We start from the raw sequence: 14,781 nt of genomic DNA on the forward strand, positions 1-14,781 counted from the left end.
TTTGCATTCTAAATATCTCAGGCTTTGAGATGTTGAACACCCTCTGCACGGTGGAAATGAGCAAATGATACTAGTGTTCTGCAGAATGCATCGAGCAAATGTTTTAAAGAGTAGTTTGACTTTAGTATTTAAAGTGCAGGCGGTAGAGCTGCTAGAAAAGCTGTTTTGCATTAAAAAAGGGCACTACTTTTAATTAAACACATTTCTGAGATGTATGAAATTGTTTACTTTTTCTCCAAAATAAAATCTCAGTGAAAAGGGGAGAGAAAGTTGCAACGATATCAAAATATTCTGGGAAAAAAGTTTGTCATTTGAAATGACTTTTCATTTTCATTTTGATTTTGTATTTAGTTAGGAGTTAAAAAGATGAAGGAAAAATCATTTGTTGAAATGAACCAGCTATAAAAGGATTTTTTCATTTCCTGACTGAAAAAACCTTTGGAGTCTTTAAAGTGATAGCCAGAGAAGCATCTGGGTTGCATTATCTGAATCCCTTGGAAATAAGAGGACATAACTGCTGGAAAATGCAGTTGAAAATAAAGATCTCTCACAGTTGTTCCAAATCTTTTCTTTTTTTTTTTCCCCAAGCCTTGCCTTTCACCTGCAGGTTTCTTTCAGAAGCCCTGGTGCTGCCCTGGCTCTGAAGGTCAAACCTGACACCTCACCCTTAGCAGGAGCAAGATTAGCTCCTCCTCTGGGTTGCTCCTCTGCAGCTGGTGGGTGCTCAGAGCTGGGGTCAAGCCATGGCCGGAGCCTTTCCCTTCGGAGCATTAATCCGAGGGAAAAGCAACTGAATTCCTAACCCATTGCCTGCATTTCTGCCCTACCTGTTGCACTTTTCTCTTTTTGCTACTCATCTCTTTAGGAAAAGGAAAAGGAGGAGATATATTTTGACAGGTGAAACTTTATTTATGATTTAATTAAAAAAAAAAACCTTTGCATTCTCACTTCTAAAATCTTGCTTTGTTGATTTGTCTTATGGGCTGCATTATGCTGCTTACTAGTTGAACTAATGGTAAAACCAGATTTATCGTAACGTATGCCCCCCCCAATGTGCAGATAAATGGGAATACAGCAGGCCCTGCTCAGGCTGTAAGGTGTTCTTTTACATCAAAAATAGGTGGTGTAATAACAGGTGAAAACCGATTCTATTTCGTACATTGCTCAACTGCATAAAAGATGATTGTAGTACCTTGATATAAATACTTCCAAGTGACAGCACTTTCTTTATTGCCATTAGCATGTGCAAACACAATGAACTGGCAAAGATTAACAGGCTCTACCATTCTGTACCGACGGAGTTTGTCTACCTGCCAGCATCACGTTCCTTCCCTAACTGTGTCTCTCTAAGAGAAGAATGCGACTTTTTGAAATCTCGCTACCATTACTATTGTCATTAATTTAGTAGGAAGACAACATCTTGAGTATGTGTCAATTCTGAGAGTTATTTTTGATATTGTATCCCCAATTTATGTCTGTTAGGTAGATATTTTACTGTATACAATGCCAGACTTGTGGGAATTAATGTACACAATAAAACTCAAACACACGGTCTTGTTATCAACGCTAACGCTGTTGAGAGCAGTAACCAATGCTGTAATGTTTATAGCAGGCCTGTCTGTGTGTGTGTAAATAAATTTGACAGATTGAGCAATATATTTATGAAATGATGCTCAGTATCCTCCAAGAACAGCTTTTAGTAGATACTTCTCACAGAGTTCAGCTATTTTTTTCCCAAAGGAAGCAATGTGTATTTCAAGTTACTTGCTATTTCTGTGCAAAAAGCTCTTTTTTTTTTTTTTTTTTTCCCCCTGGCTAGTTAGGATATTAGAAGCTTTGTGCTAAAATGTGCTAAAAATGAGGGGACTGTGCATTTTAGATGCTAAGTGATTTGGAGGGGTTTCCAAGCTTGTCAGCAGAGAATCTGTGTAGTAGAGCTACTCTTTTGCTTAATTTAGCTTGTTACAAAAGCAGGTTCCCTCAAATCTGTTTTCATTTTCCTTGTATTTCTATTTCTCTACATTCCTGACCTCTCTCTATTCAATCCTAAGGTTAAATGAGGCAGACAATGCTTTAATAAATATGTAAATTCCAGTCAGAAAAAGAAATTGTATTAGGAGTAATTGGTGCTAGTATTTCCACAGCAGATCTCATGAAGAGGATGAATTACGAAACTTTTTGAAGGTGAAAAACAATCACAGACTTTTGTATGGCCACAAAATATGTTAAGGACAGAAGCCAGAGTAGTTCCAAGAGGTCTTAATCCAGGCTTCATCCATGGCCTGCAGAGCTCTCACCTTACAGGGAGGGATCTATTTTTACATTTACTACTTGTAGGCTTCAAAAAACTCTCTTGCCCTTCCTTTCTCAAAATAAACACCCAGCTAGGGCACGTCGCTGGGAGTTCAGGGAACTTGAGCCTTCTTCCTGCTGCACCAAGATGTTAGGAGAGGTACCTATGTCACAGCGTCCAAAGCTTCTCATGGATATGGCTCATCTCATGCCTGGAGCCCTTATCTTCCATGTCTTGTTAATTGTTGGACAAAAGGGGTTCAAACACTTCTCTGCCATGGCCCTGAAGGCACTGATGGCCTTTCTGTCCCTGCCCAGCCTCCCCTGAGGCCTCCCTCCACCCCAGCCCATGGCCCAGGAGCCCCATTTCAGTTCAGCCTGGGGCTGTTGGTCCTTGCCCCAGCAACGTTGCAGGGGTGCCTGTCTCCAGCCCTGTCTCTGGCCCTGTCTCCTAGGTTGATGCCTTGGACCCATGCTGTCATCTCGTCTCCGGTCCCATCTCCTGCTGCTCCTTACTGGGCTTTCTGGACAGCCCCTGGTCCTGGCTCATCACTTGCTTCATCTGGGGCTGTCAATGGGCCCCGTTGCCAGCACCTGGCTCTGCCCGCTGTGTCCAGCCCCCATGGGACTGTGCCTTTTGGTGAGGGCATGGCCCATGCTGGGGTCACCCTCAGCTGCACATCCCTCCTGGAGCAGCCAGCCCACACAGCCCCAACACCCTCATCTTTGGCTTTCCGTTCTGAGAAAATAATCATATTATATGTACAAAGAACAAAAGCTCCCTGTTTTTTCCACTGTAACGTTTCAGCAAAAGTACTTCTTATTTTTTGTATCACTACCTAAAGATTCACCAAGGCTAATCAGAAGTGCAGGAGGCCTGGGTTTAAGTCTCTGCTCCCAAACAAGATCGGCAAACAGGTCTTTCAAACACACTTCCTACAATACTAGGCTGTTGAATAAAATGTGATAGAGTTGGGGTTTATCAGTATCAGCTGGCTCTCCCTCTGATATCCAGGAGATGTGTTCTAAGGACACCTAGCAAATCACTCTCTGCTGGTCAGATGGATGAGACTTCCATAAAATCCCACCAAATCATAAATATGAAATAGGTCTCCAAGCAGCCAGGCAGCAAGAGGGGTCAGGTGGTGATGACACGTTACTAGGAAAGCCTGATGTGCTGAAGGAATGTAGCAGTCTAGAGTGCTAGGAAATACCTGAGCAGAGGTTTTTTAGGGGTTTGGCAACATCTGCATGCTAGGTGTAAGCATCTTGTCTCATTGTGGTTGCTACCAGACCACATCTATTAGTAAGCATAACAAAACAAACCATCTTTGTGAGTGTCCCCATGCAGTAGGACACAGCCATTTCTTTTCTAAACGCAAATTTATGCAGACTAAAACCCAAAAACCCCAGTGCAAACAGTTGTAAAAACAGTTGGTGATGATTTACTTGTCTATATACAGTACATTATAACTACCCTGTTCTATCCCAGGTATCTCCATGGTGTTGGCAGGTATGACACAGGATGCACAGGAGTCCCATGTCCCTCTGGGGCAGCAGCTGGAGGCCAGGTGGGATATACCTGAATCCCACCCTTAGCTTAGGAATGACCCAGCTCAGACAGTAGCAGGCTTAAACCAAAATAAGCAAATTCATGCAGAGTTTTTTTACCTGGTTCTGATGAGATCTGCTGCTTACAAGGCTCTGCAGGAGAGAGCTACCAGAACTGCCTGTTCCCAGGCTACCTTACCTTTATACTGGCTGGCAGAAATCCAGTTCTTCCAGTCCTTCCCTAAGTGGCACGAAGTGAAGTTTGTGGCACACCACTTATGCCCACATTCACTTGTTACAGCATGTACTCTTTGGCACGGTAAACAAAGCGATCCCAACCTCCTCCCAGCGTTTGAAATCAGGAGGGGTGAGGGCTCTTGGTATGCAGACGGAAGCACTTGGTGCTTTGTAAATACTGAAGTCCCTGATCAGAGATGTAAAGAGAATGAACACCAGCCATTGGTAAATCTGCAAGGTTCTGAAATGCCGGCACAAGTCAGAAGTGTGACGGACAGACGGAGGCTTGAAGTGAGTGTGTTTGTACTTTTTACTGGACTCCTCTTGAACTACTGCACCAGACCTCCTTAGTCAAGCTAGACATAACTCACCGGCAAGCAACGATACATAACAGCAGGCTATGGGGATGCTTGGGCAGCCCTAGCACATTTATGAAAGCTCTGCCTATATGCCAGTATGCTGCTGCAGACCCAGAAATGTTCTTTTCTGATTACTCTGAAACCCCGTCCAGCAGAAGCAGGGCAGAGCTGCCAAGGAGCTGTACAAATCCTGCTCATGAGCAGGAGCGAAGCAAACGTGTGCCCACCTCTGCCAGTGTAAATGGGCTGCATTTCTGATTCCCTCTCCCTGCGTGGCTGGCCTAATCACACAGAGGAGTTTGGTTTGTTGACCCTGTTGCTGTGCTGCTTCACCAGCTGCCGGGGCTCCTGCCCGCAGCGCCGCGGTGCAGGAAGGCACTCGGAGCCGTTCAGAAAGCAGAGCCCTGGAAGCCAGCAGCAGGACGCAGAGTTACCGAGGCAAGCACAGTCAGAAAACAATTTTTTTTTCCTATCTCTTGAGTCATCCTGAAAAAAGATTTGGATTGCATTGTGTAAAAATATATACTCCATAGCAGAGTCTGGAATAAGGAAAGGCGATGCCACTCTTCTATTTTCAATCACCAGAAAGGTTTGCCTTATTTTGGAAGTGGTCCTTTCCCAGGAAATAATATGAAAAAGTCATAACTCTCGCTATATTTGTTCATTTCTACACCATCAAATCTTTCGCTGAGCAAAGAGAAGATTAGAAAGGTTATCTTGCCATGTTTTTCAATGCAATGAATGGATCAATGCTACAAAGTCTATTTGAGAAAGTAGGTAATCACATTCCTCTAGGCAGATTTCAATAGATATGTGACTCTGTTCATGACCCTTTTCTGTCTGTTTCCAATTAATATTTTAATGAGCAAGTTTTCTTCGAAGAACCTCTTGAGGAAACAACAAATTTTATTTGAAAGGAGAGAAAATTTCTAAAAAGTAAATTTTACATTTTTCCCCATTGACACTTGCCTTGAAGCTTGATTGAAAGAATTTGATTGATCTGGTCAGAAAAATCAAGTCACTCAGAAAACACGATAAAATTGTGGGTATCATTCAGGGTATTATTCATTAACTTATCCTGAAAAAGGGCAGAACATAAAATTTTAAAGATTTTAATGTATAATTCGGGTACTGGGTTATACTCAAGAAAGAGGCAAACCATGTAAATAAAGCTAATCTGCTACAGCTAAAGGAGATTTCTATTTCATAGGTTTGGTGGCACCATAAGGAAATACTTTTTCATAGGCCATAGTTCTTTCTGTTGATTTCTGTATATGCAATAACATTTTCAGCAAGTGGATGAGGCAGTTCTCAGTGCTTATTTGTCTATAACTCGGGGTTTAATACTGTGAACTAAATAATCATTAACGAGGGACTACATGGGAGATTCACAGCTCTTCTCCCAGTGGTGCCGTACACCCGAAGGTGTGTGCCCAGGGAGGCTTTGACCCCACCGCTACAGACCAGGCTGACCAAGAGCAGCGCTGGTCCTCGTGAACAGCCTGTGACAGCAAGGCAGGCCACCAAAGCCACTCACTTTGCAGAGATTTGAGAGATGCTTTTCAGTCGAGTGCCTCCTTGCTTTCCAGATCTTGAGGCTGAGGACCATGTTTTGAGGCTTGCTTCCACAGGCTCAGGAGTCAGTAATTTAGGACTTTTCTATTCAGCAGCTGGAACTGGGAGCGGACGGATGGGGAGAGCTGGGAATGCTGCTTTGGGCTTGCTAAAGGTGTGCATTTAAAGTGAGTGGGACCGACTATATTAAAACACTCGTGTGGCACTTTTATTCAAAAGTAAAGGGCTTTTGCTCAAGTTGCTTTAAGTCACTCTAGGAGTAAAGGGAGACAGGTTGAATTAAAGCTACTTTTACCAGTTAAAAAGCATTCAAGAAAGGATACAATGTAGTTTAGCTAAACCAGTTAAGACAGATAAACTGCTCACACCTTCACTGCAGGGTTTTAGTTCTTTTTATGCAAGTCTGTATGTGATTTTTTTTTTTGAATGAATGAATGAAAGCGCCCAGTACAGATAGACCATAGGTCATTTCTGGTTCCTTTCCTTGTGTTTAGCTGCTTTTGGTGAGAACAGATAGGATCAGGAGTTCAACAGATGTACTCTGCCATAACTGCACTGACTTGTCAAGAACTATGCCAGTGCTTTTAACAGCAAGCACTGAAAAAAGCATGAGAAAGACCCCAGAGGAATCATTATAGATTTCAGAGGCAAAGAAAGGACCATTTGTCCACTGGGCCGTCCCTGTGCTCTGCTCGGGGATGTCTTATTTTGCAGGATGTACAGCTGCAGTAGTTTGTGATGAGGAGGGATCCTGTTCATCCTTTGGCTTTGGGGGCAGCACATTCATTTGGGGTCCAGGGGCTCTTGTCCTGTTCTTGGCTCAGCTACCAGCCAGATGCAAGATGAGCCAAGATAATTTTTCTCTTTGGACTACAGTTTGATTATCTGTAAAATGGTTGTTTATGGCCTTTGTAAAGCATTTCAAGATTCACAGGCTGGATGTACTATAAAAGAGCAGGTATTTATAGGAATTGTTACGCAAGTGACTTAAAAGCCACCAACTATTAAAAACAATAGGCATTAAGATCTTCTGACATTTGGCTTTATGAGTTTTCAGTCGTTTCTCCATACCACTGTCCTGGTTTCGACTGGGATAGAGTTAATTTTCTTCCTAGTAGCTGGTACAGTGCTGTGTTTTGGATTTAGGATGAGAACAATGTTGATAACACACCGATGTTTTAGTTGTTGCTAAGCAGTGCTTACACTAGTCAAGGACTTTTCAGCTTCTCATGCCCTGCCAGAGAGAAGCTGGGAGGGGGCACAGCCAGGACAGCTGACCCAAACTGGCCAAAGGGATATTCCACACCATACGACGTCATGCTTAGTATATAAATTGGGGGGAGTTGGCAGGGGGGCGGTGACCGCTGCTCGGGAACTGGCTGGGCATCGGTCAGTGGATGGTGAGCAATTGCATTGTGCATCACTTACTTTGTATATTTTTTTATCATCATCATCATCATCATCATCATCATTATTATTATTATTATTTTCCCTTCCTTTTCTGTCCTATTAAACTGTGTTTATCTCAACCCACAATTTTTACTTTTTTTTTCCCGATTCTCTCCCCCATCTCACTGGGGAAGGGGGGGAGTGAGCGAACAGCTGTGTGGTGTTTAGCTGCCTGCCGGGTTAAACCACAACAGTGCTTTTGGCACCCAACATGGGGCACGAAGGGTTGAGATAACGACAGATCTGACCAGAGCATGTTAAGGCAAACCAGGACAACCACATGGATTAAACCTAGTGTGGCTTGAGCAGTGGTCCAGCGCCTCTGGGAAGTGTTGGCCTTCTGGGGCAGAAGTTTTATAGCTGATCTGCAGAGAACATCAACTGTGTTTGAGATACATTGGATCTGCAGTATGCATGAAAGAAATGTGCTCTATCTTGAGAGGGTCAGATTCAATGCTCAGATGTCACTTATCTGATCTCATCTGTAGCCATAAACGTGAATAGAAATCCCAGACAAAATTTTCAGGCAGAAAAAGAAAGCATGCTTGGAGAAGCCTGTCTGTAAGCTAACCCCAGCCAAATGCTCACCTTCATAAATGAAAGCTATTATTTCTTCTGTACTCTATATTTTGCCAGCCAGCAGTGGAAGAAATCCTCCAGGTATTGAAAAACACTGGTAAATGTGCAGAGTTAGCAAAGCTGGCTGCCAATAAGTTATCTTATGCCAAGGAGTTATCTGATGGCCTCCACCAAGTAGCCCAGCAACTCACCTACTAGTGCTTCACCCCACTGCAGAGCAGATGGGGCCGCAGACCCCAGCAGTCACATCTCACCTTCCCCTTTCCTCCAAAGCTTTGTACCATTCAGCCACTCTATCTGGACACAGCTCAGGTGCATGTCATGGCCATTCCTTTCCTTGCCCAGGGGCTCACTGGCACGTGGAGGGTGGTAGTGTCACAGACCAGGGTGCAGGCAGCCCAGGGTGCAGGCAGCCCCGGAGAGCACAGCCTGCTTGCAGCACTGCGCCTGATGCCTGGCTCCACGGCGATGCTTGCCACTGCCCTTGCCACTCTGCTTTCAAATCCCACCACAGAGTACAGTCCCAGCGCTACAAAGCTGTGAAGTGGACGTGTTCCTCTGTCTGCCAAGATTGCACAGGAGCAATCAGGCTGATAGTTCATTATAAAGCCCTAATATGTATTTAATGACACCAAATTTTCTGCAATGCCAGTTGGTATTTTAATAGCCTTAATAATAGCACATATTAGTAGCATTATTACTTGCTTGTGTAACACTCTCTACCTTCACTGTGCTATGCCAGCAGTAACTAATGAATGTACATTCTAGGAAATTCATCCACCTGGAGCTGATTTCTCTGAGTAAAGCTTTAACCTCAGGGAAATGGGATGTGAGCTTGGTGTGGGAGTGGGTATGAGAGAGATTTGATGCTCTTTTGGAGTTATATATCAGCTTCCAATTTCTGCTGATGTAGAAATCAGTTTAAAAATAGATAATTCCACCTCGGCCATTTCTGTGCCTGCTGCTCCAGACCCAGCCAAGAACAGCAGACCTGCTGCACAAGCCAAACTGCTGAGAGGTAGTGTGCCGGTTTTGGCTGGGATAGAGTTAATTTTCTTCATAGTAGCTAGTATGGGGCTATGTTTTGGATTTGTGCTGGAAACAGTGTTGACAATACAGGGGTGTTTTAGTTACTGCTGAGCAGTGCTTACACACAGTCAAGGCCTTTTCTGCTCCTCACACCACCCCACCAGCAAGTAGGCTGGGGGTGCACAAGAAGTTGGGAGGGGACATGGCTGGAACAGCTGACCCCAACTGACCAAAGGGATATTCCACACCATATGACGTCATGCTCAGCATATAAAGCTGGGGGAAGAAGAAGAAGGGGGGGACATTCGGAGTGATGGCGTTTGTCTTCCCAAGTAACCGTTAGGTGTGATGGAGCCCTGCTTTCCTGGAGATGGCTGAACACCTGCCTGCCGATGGGAAGGAGTGAATTAATTCCTTGTTTTGCTTTGCTTGCGTGCGTGGCTTTTGCTTTACTTATTAAACTGTCTTTATCTCAACCCACGAGTTTTCTCACTTTTACTCTTCCGATTCTCTCCCCAGTCCCACCCCAGGGGGAGAGAGTGAGCGGCTGCGTGGTGCTTAGTTGCTGGCTGGGGTTAAACCACAACGGGTAGGAATCCAAGATGGGGAGATGCCAATATGCCATCTTTCAAATGGTATTTTCCATCCATCCTCCATATGACTAAAAAAATTATGAACAAGAACAGATGACATGAACAATATTACTGGGTTACTGTATCAGTTTTGGGGTGTCTGATGAGAGCAGCTCACCAAGCAGCCTCATATATGCAAGCATTGGCGAAAAGTAGAAAACCAGGCCTAAGATTATTTTAGGTCTTCTGTTTGGCCTTGAACATTCTGCTTTACCCGAAATACCATACAATCATAGGCCTGATCTATCAAGTCAGCAAGATAAAATGTTAGGACTATAGACAGCAGGAGCAAGAAGAAAGCTAAATTCTACAGCTTGCTGCTGCGATCGGCCCCAGCCCCTGGGCAAATGCTCTAACCATTTATAGCAAATGCTATAAATGCTTCTGAGGCCGTTACTCAAAAGGTGGTTGTCGGCAGCTCTGGTAGAAGCCCATACTCGGGTGATGCTGTGGACCCTCAGTGCGGGCAGATGTTGGCCAGACTTGTGCCAACTTGTTCAGGTTGGGTATTTGACTTTTGCTATCTATTTGTTATATACTTGGTCCACACTGAGCATCAATACCTCTGCATCTTACACAGATCATCCTTTACTGGTGCTATCCTTCCTGTGCCTATTTAGGAATCTGGTTAGCATCAGAGAGCTGGTGCTAATTTTAGGCACACTGTTATGCTAAGACCTGTTTTGATTCATAGCAGCTCCCAGGATGACATGGGTGGGATAGCAGTTTGACACAGTCATCCGGGCTCCTTCCTTTGGTTCCATGTTGATAGTCAATCCTTTGCCTTTCCCCACCCATCTGCTGAGACAAATGATCCCAGCACAAGTCCCATATGGCTGTATTCCCATTTCTCCCCCTTTCATGTACTTCCTGGCTCCTTCCCTCCCTGCCCCAAAAGCATGTGAGGCCATAGCAGCTGCTTTGAGCAGGACCTGTAACCGCTACCTGGGCAGCCACTGAAACTGTGGAGACAATTCTCATTGCAAAAATTCCACCAGAAAAGCCAGGGACTGAACTGGCAGTTGAATGCTATTTTTCACATACCGACTGAAAGTTTTCCTATTGATTGGCAATTAGCCTGTTTTAAAACACTCAGGGTCAAATTCCCAGCTGGTGTAAATCAGAGAAGTTCTACTGAAGTCTCCAATTTATTTTCCAAATGGTTTAAAAATTCAGCAGGAGCTTTAAACTGCCAATGTTATACATCAAACAGCTGGCTAAAATTCAGAAAGTTAGCACATTTTCTGTAATGCTCTTTGACATTAAGTATTCTTTATGGACCGGATATAATCGATACAAGTGCTAGAGAGAACATTCTGAAGGTTTAAAAAAAAAAACAAACCCAAAAAACCGTGGACCTGATCAACAGAAGTTTTAGGAATAAAAGTCAAAATGTGGAAACAAATTTTACATTTTGAGCCTTTGTTATCCTTTACAGATGTGTGTTAGTTGTCATAATGAATCAAAATTAAGTTTTAAGAGTCCTGCAATTCTCTTGGATGGGAAGTTTGAACACTTGTCAAAGCGACTGGAAGGATTTTGCTGGCTTTTGGTGGGAGTGGACTGCATCCCTCATGAAGCCCAATTCCCCAGCAGGTGTGGATATCGCCTATGTGCATAGCACAGTTGTTGCATTTTTGTTCCCCTTCTCTTTTCAGTTCTGCTTCTTGAGACATTCAACACGTTGCTGTCTCAGACAAATGTTCTAATGAAACTAAAGGCCCAGGAGCTGAATGGCCTTGGGAGAATTAGTGTGGCGATGGAAGGCAAGGGAAGCTCCAGAATCTGTGTTTTCTCTGGTAACAGACAAAGACTTTGTTTTAGGAGATAAACAAACATTGCCTGGACTTGTTTCATAACTTCTGGGAAGTCTAATGTCAGGCCTGCCTCTAACTTCTATATATTTCAGGAAACTTTTGTAAACCTGGTAATTCTGACTGCAATTTTTCCTATGTTTCCTTCAGTTGCCTAACGAAGCAGAACTGGTTTGGGGCTGCTGCTCTTCAGTGTATGCATCTTATTTCTGGACGTAAGTACAGCCATACTAAGTTTTCTCCATCTGCTCTACATTGTTGTGCAAGCAAGTCACTGCTACTGAAGTCTATGTTGTATCAATGTAAGACCATGATATATGTGATGTAGAGTGGTGATATTTCATTTTACCAGCCAGAAACTCTAGTAATAATTTAGGTAAAGGCAAGACCAGGCTGTAAATTACACATTTTCTTTTATCCCCTATTCATTTAAAACATAACCAAAGCCTTTTCTGATTTTAGTAGAATCAGATCCTTTTTTATATTTAGAACACAATAAATCACAATGCAGAATATAAAAAAGTGTAAGAAAATGTGTATTATTAAAATAAAAGCAGTATACTCAGAAAGTGGAGAAAAGGGTTTTACCACCTATAGAAACACCCACTTCTTCCCTCCCAAGAGTTACAAATAAATCTTTTGTATTCATCTTGCCTTAACTGAATGCTAGTTAAGTCTGTGTGGCTTTCTAATAAAGAGTGGTTTTCTTGGTAGCAGAGGCGTGTAGTAGTCTTTATTTCAGAGATCCAGTCTTTTAAACTAAGGACTTTCCCCTAAATGCACAGCTGCCATCCCTCCTCCCACTCTCTGGGAGAAACAAGCCAGTGTCCCGTTTGTTTAACGTAGATGGCTCTGATAGATGCAGCAATGACTAGGAAAGCCTTCACCCTCAGTACGGTGATCGTTTCAATGACCTGTGCCTGAAGATTTGGAAAAAGGCTAGGCTTTTCTTTGCTGAAGAGCAAATTCCCCATGCAGTAGGAAACCGCAGAGCTGCTCCAGCTCTAAACAAATCTTCAGAGAATCAGTGCTCAAGCCTTCGCTGACCACATCCAGTGAAGGTTAAAGAAAGAACCACGTTTTCCGCAGTCACATCTAAGCTGTAACTGCAGCCAGTCCCGGCAGATTTCAACATAATCTTGCTTGTCTGCTGAGAGAGGATCCTTACAGAAACATGGATTTCAGGAAGAGCTAATAAGCCCCTGCTTTCAAGAATTACTGTTTACCCAGAATCCTAGCAGAAAATAGATTAATTGCCATCATTAAGACATATGGTTTTACTATCCTTGGAATAGCAGAGCGTTGACTTTCTGTTCAGGAGACTGACTTACCTGTATTTTATAGAGAGGCATGGGCTGAACTACAAATCTTGTTTGAATAAGGATCTGAAACATCTTTTTTGGATAGGATGGTGGTGTGACACTTCTGTCAAAACAAGGAAAGAACTTGAATCTGAATGTCCTGCCACGTGTGTTAATAGGTGATTATCAGCTGTTCTAGTTCATGCTGTGCTTCTCCTTTCCCACTCTCAAAACCTGTCTGTAGGCAAAACACATACACAAATTCCCAAAGAATCAGAAGAACACAAGTCTGTAAAAACAGTTAATATCTCACTTCTAAATACAGGAAGTAACGTGTAGCTGAGACTTCATTTTCTGTAGGGAGTTCATAGGATATACCAGTCTGTGAAAAGTGATCTGAGTAAGCAACCCCATCGACTAAGTTCACATAGCAGACGAAAGCCACAATACCTCTGAATCTGCTTTGAATCTTTTCTTTTTTTTTTAAGATGGGCCTGTTCAGAGAATCCTGCATTAAAGTGGGAGCCCAGTAGAAAATTGAGGTACTAATTCAGCAAGTTAGGGTTCAAGATAAATTAAGATTTAAATGCAATTCTGTAATTTTCAGAAAATGACATACCTCAGACTTCCACTGGTGGAGCACAAGGTGGAAGTATATGCAAAAAGATACAAGAGATCTGTAATTCATTCCACTTTTCTCAATGCAATGACAGTGGTGATTAAACTATTCAATATAAGCATAAAATAATCTGTCATAACTCAGAGTACTAGGGCACAGATAGGTAGTTACTCTTTAATCCCCTCTACATAGAGGAGAATAATAGAAACAAACTCCAAACTATTAATCTGACTCATTAAGTGTACTTAGGAGCCCTATTCCCATCATTTTCAATTCAGAATACAATTAAAACAATTAAAAATGAATGTGCAAAGCAATCTGTACTCTGTCTAAAATGCTGTATTTAATAGTGTTATTGCCATGAATTTAACCATCATTTCAGGGAGTTAGGCACCTGAATTATGCCAAGGCAAATCTGTTTTGCACTTGACTGTCAAACTGATTTGCAGCAAAGCCCCAGCTTGGGATTAAGATCAACATCCAGACATCTGGAACTGGTTGAGTGATAAAGAAAAATTCCTGTCTGTAAGATCAAACAGCAGAAATGGGCAAGAAGGTGCAGCATTACCCTTCAGCTGCCTCGAGGCTAACGGGAGGAAAATAATTTAGTACTGAATAGGTTAGGATGATTGAGACAAGGGCTGCCTACAAGATCAGAATTTCTGATTTAATTTGAAACACTAACATAACCTTGCTGTCACTTGGATCTGTACCTCCTAACTGGCTACACATGCAGATGGGCTTTGCCTGATTGCATCTAGATGAAGGAATAAGGCCATGAATTTTACAGCCACTTCACGGTATGACTGCAACCAGGTGCCAGCTTCAAACATCTGTCCTTTGCCAGGATGACAGTAAATAGAAGCAAAGAGAGAAGATATCTTTATTAACATAAAGCCAGTGGGAACTGTGGTACAGCATGTCAATAACAGAGAATACCACAAATGAAGGTTCCAAATTACCTGAAATTCATAATTAGTGTCTGATTTCCCATTTCACAGTGACTCATGGAAGAGCCTAGGAGGGTGATCAGCAGGCAATAATGTCAGAGCAGTTTTCCTTATGTCCTGTTCTCATTCACAACTACAAACGCATTTCAATAACCTTGGTTGCCTCTGCTAAAAGACTAGATGTACTGAAAATTGTACACGGTTTCAATTATTAGTGAGATACATGCAGATTTTTAGCTGACTTTGTTAAGCTTTTGGCTAGGTGAAAGAATATTTAAGGTTATTCTCATACCTTATACCAACAAATATTGTTAAATACCAAATCACATAAGATATTTATTGGTTATCTAAATGCTTAGTAGCTTATCAAATCCTTTAACAACTTAGATAATAA

The 14,781-nt window shown here is 42.7% G+C and overlaps 1 protein-coding gene across 1 annotated transcript in view; it reads right to left on the reverse strand.

Moving 5' to 3' along the window:
• The window catches only part of SPAM1 (sperm adhesion molecule 1), a 40,504-nt gene extending 36,404 nt beyond the window's left edge, over positions 1-4,100 (reverse strand). The window contains exon 1 of the mRNA XM_076328636.1: positions 4,043-4,100. The gene's annotated coding sequence lies outside the window, so the exon portion shown is untranslated. The remainder of the gene's footprint in view (positions 1-4,042) is intronic.
• Positions 4,101-14,781: the final 10,681 nt, after the last annotated feature.

Source organism: Aptenodytes patagonicus, chromosome 1 (assembly GCF_965638725.1).
Source record: "Aptenodytes patagonicus chromosome 1, bAptPat1.pri.cur, whole genome shotgun sequence".
NCBI lineage: Eukaryota > Metazoa > Chordata > Aves > Sphenisciformes > Spheniscidae > Aptenodytes > Aptenodytes patagonicus.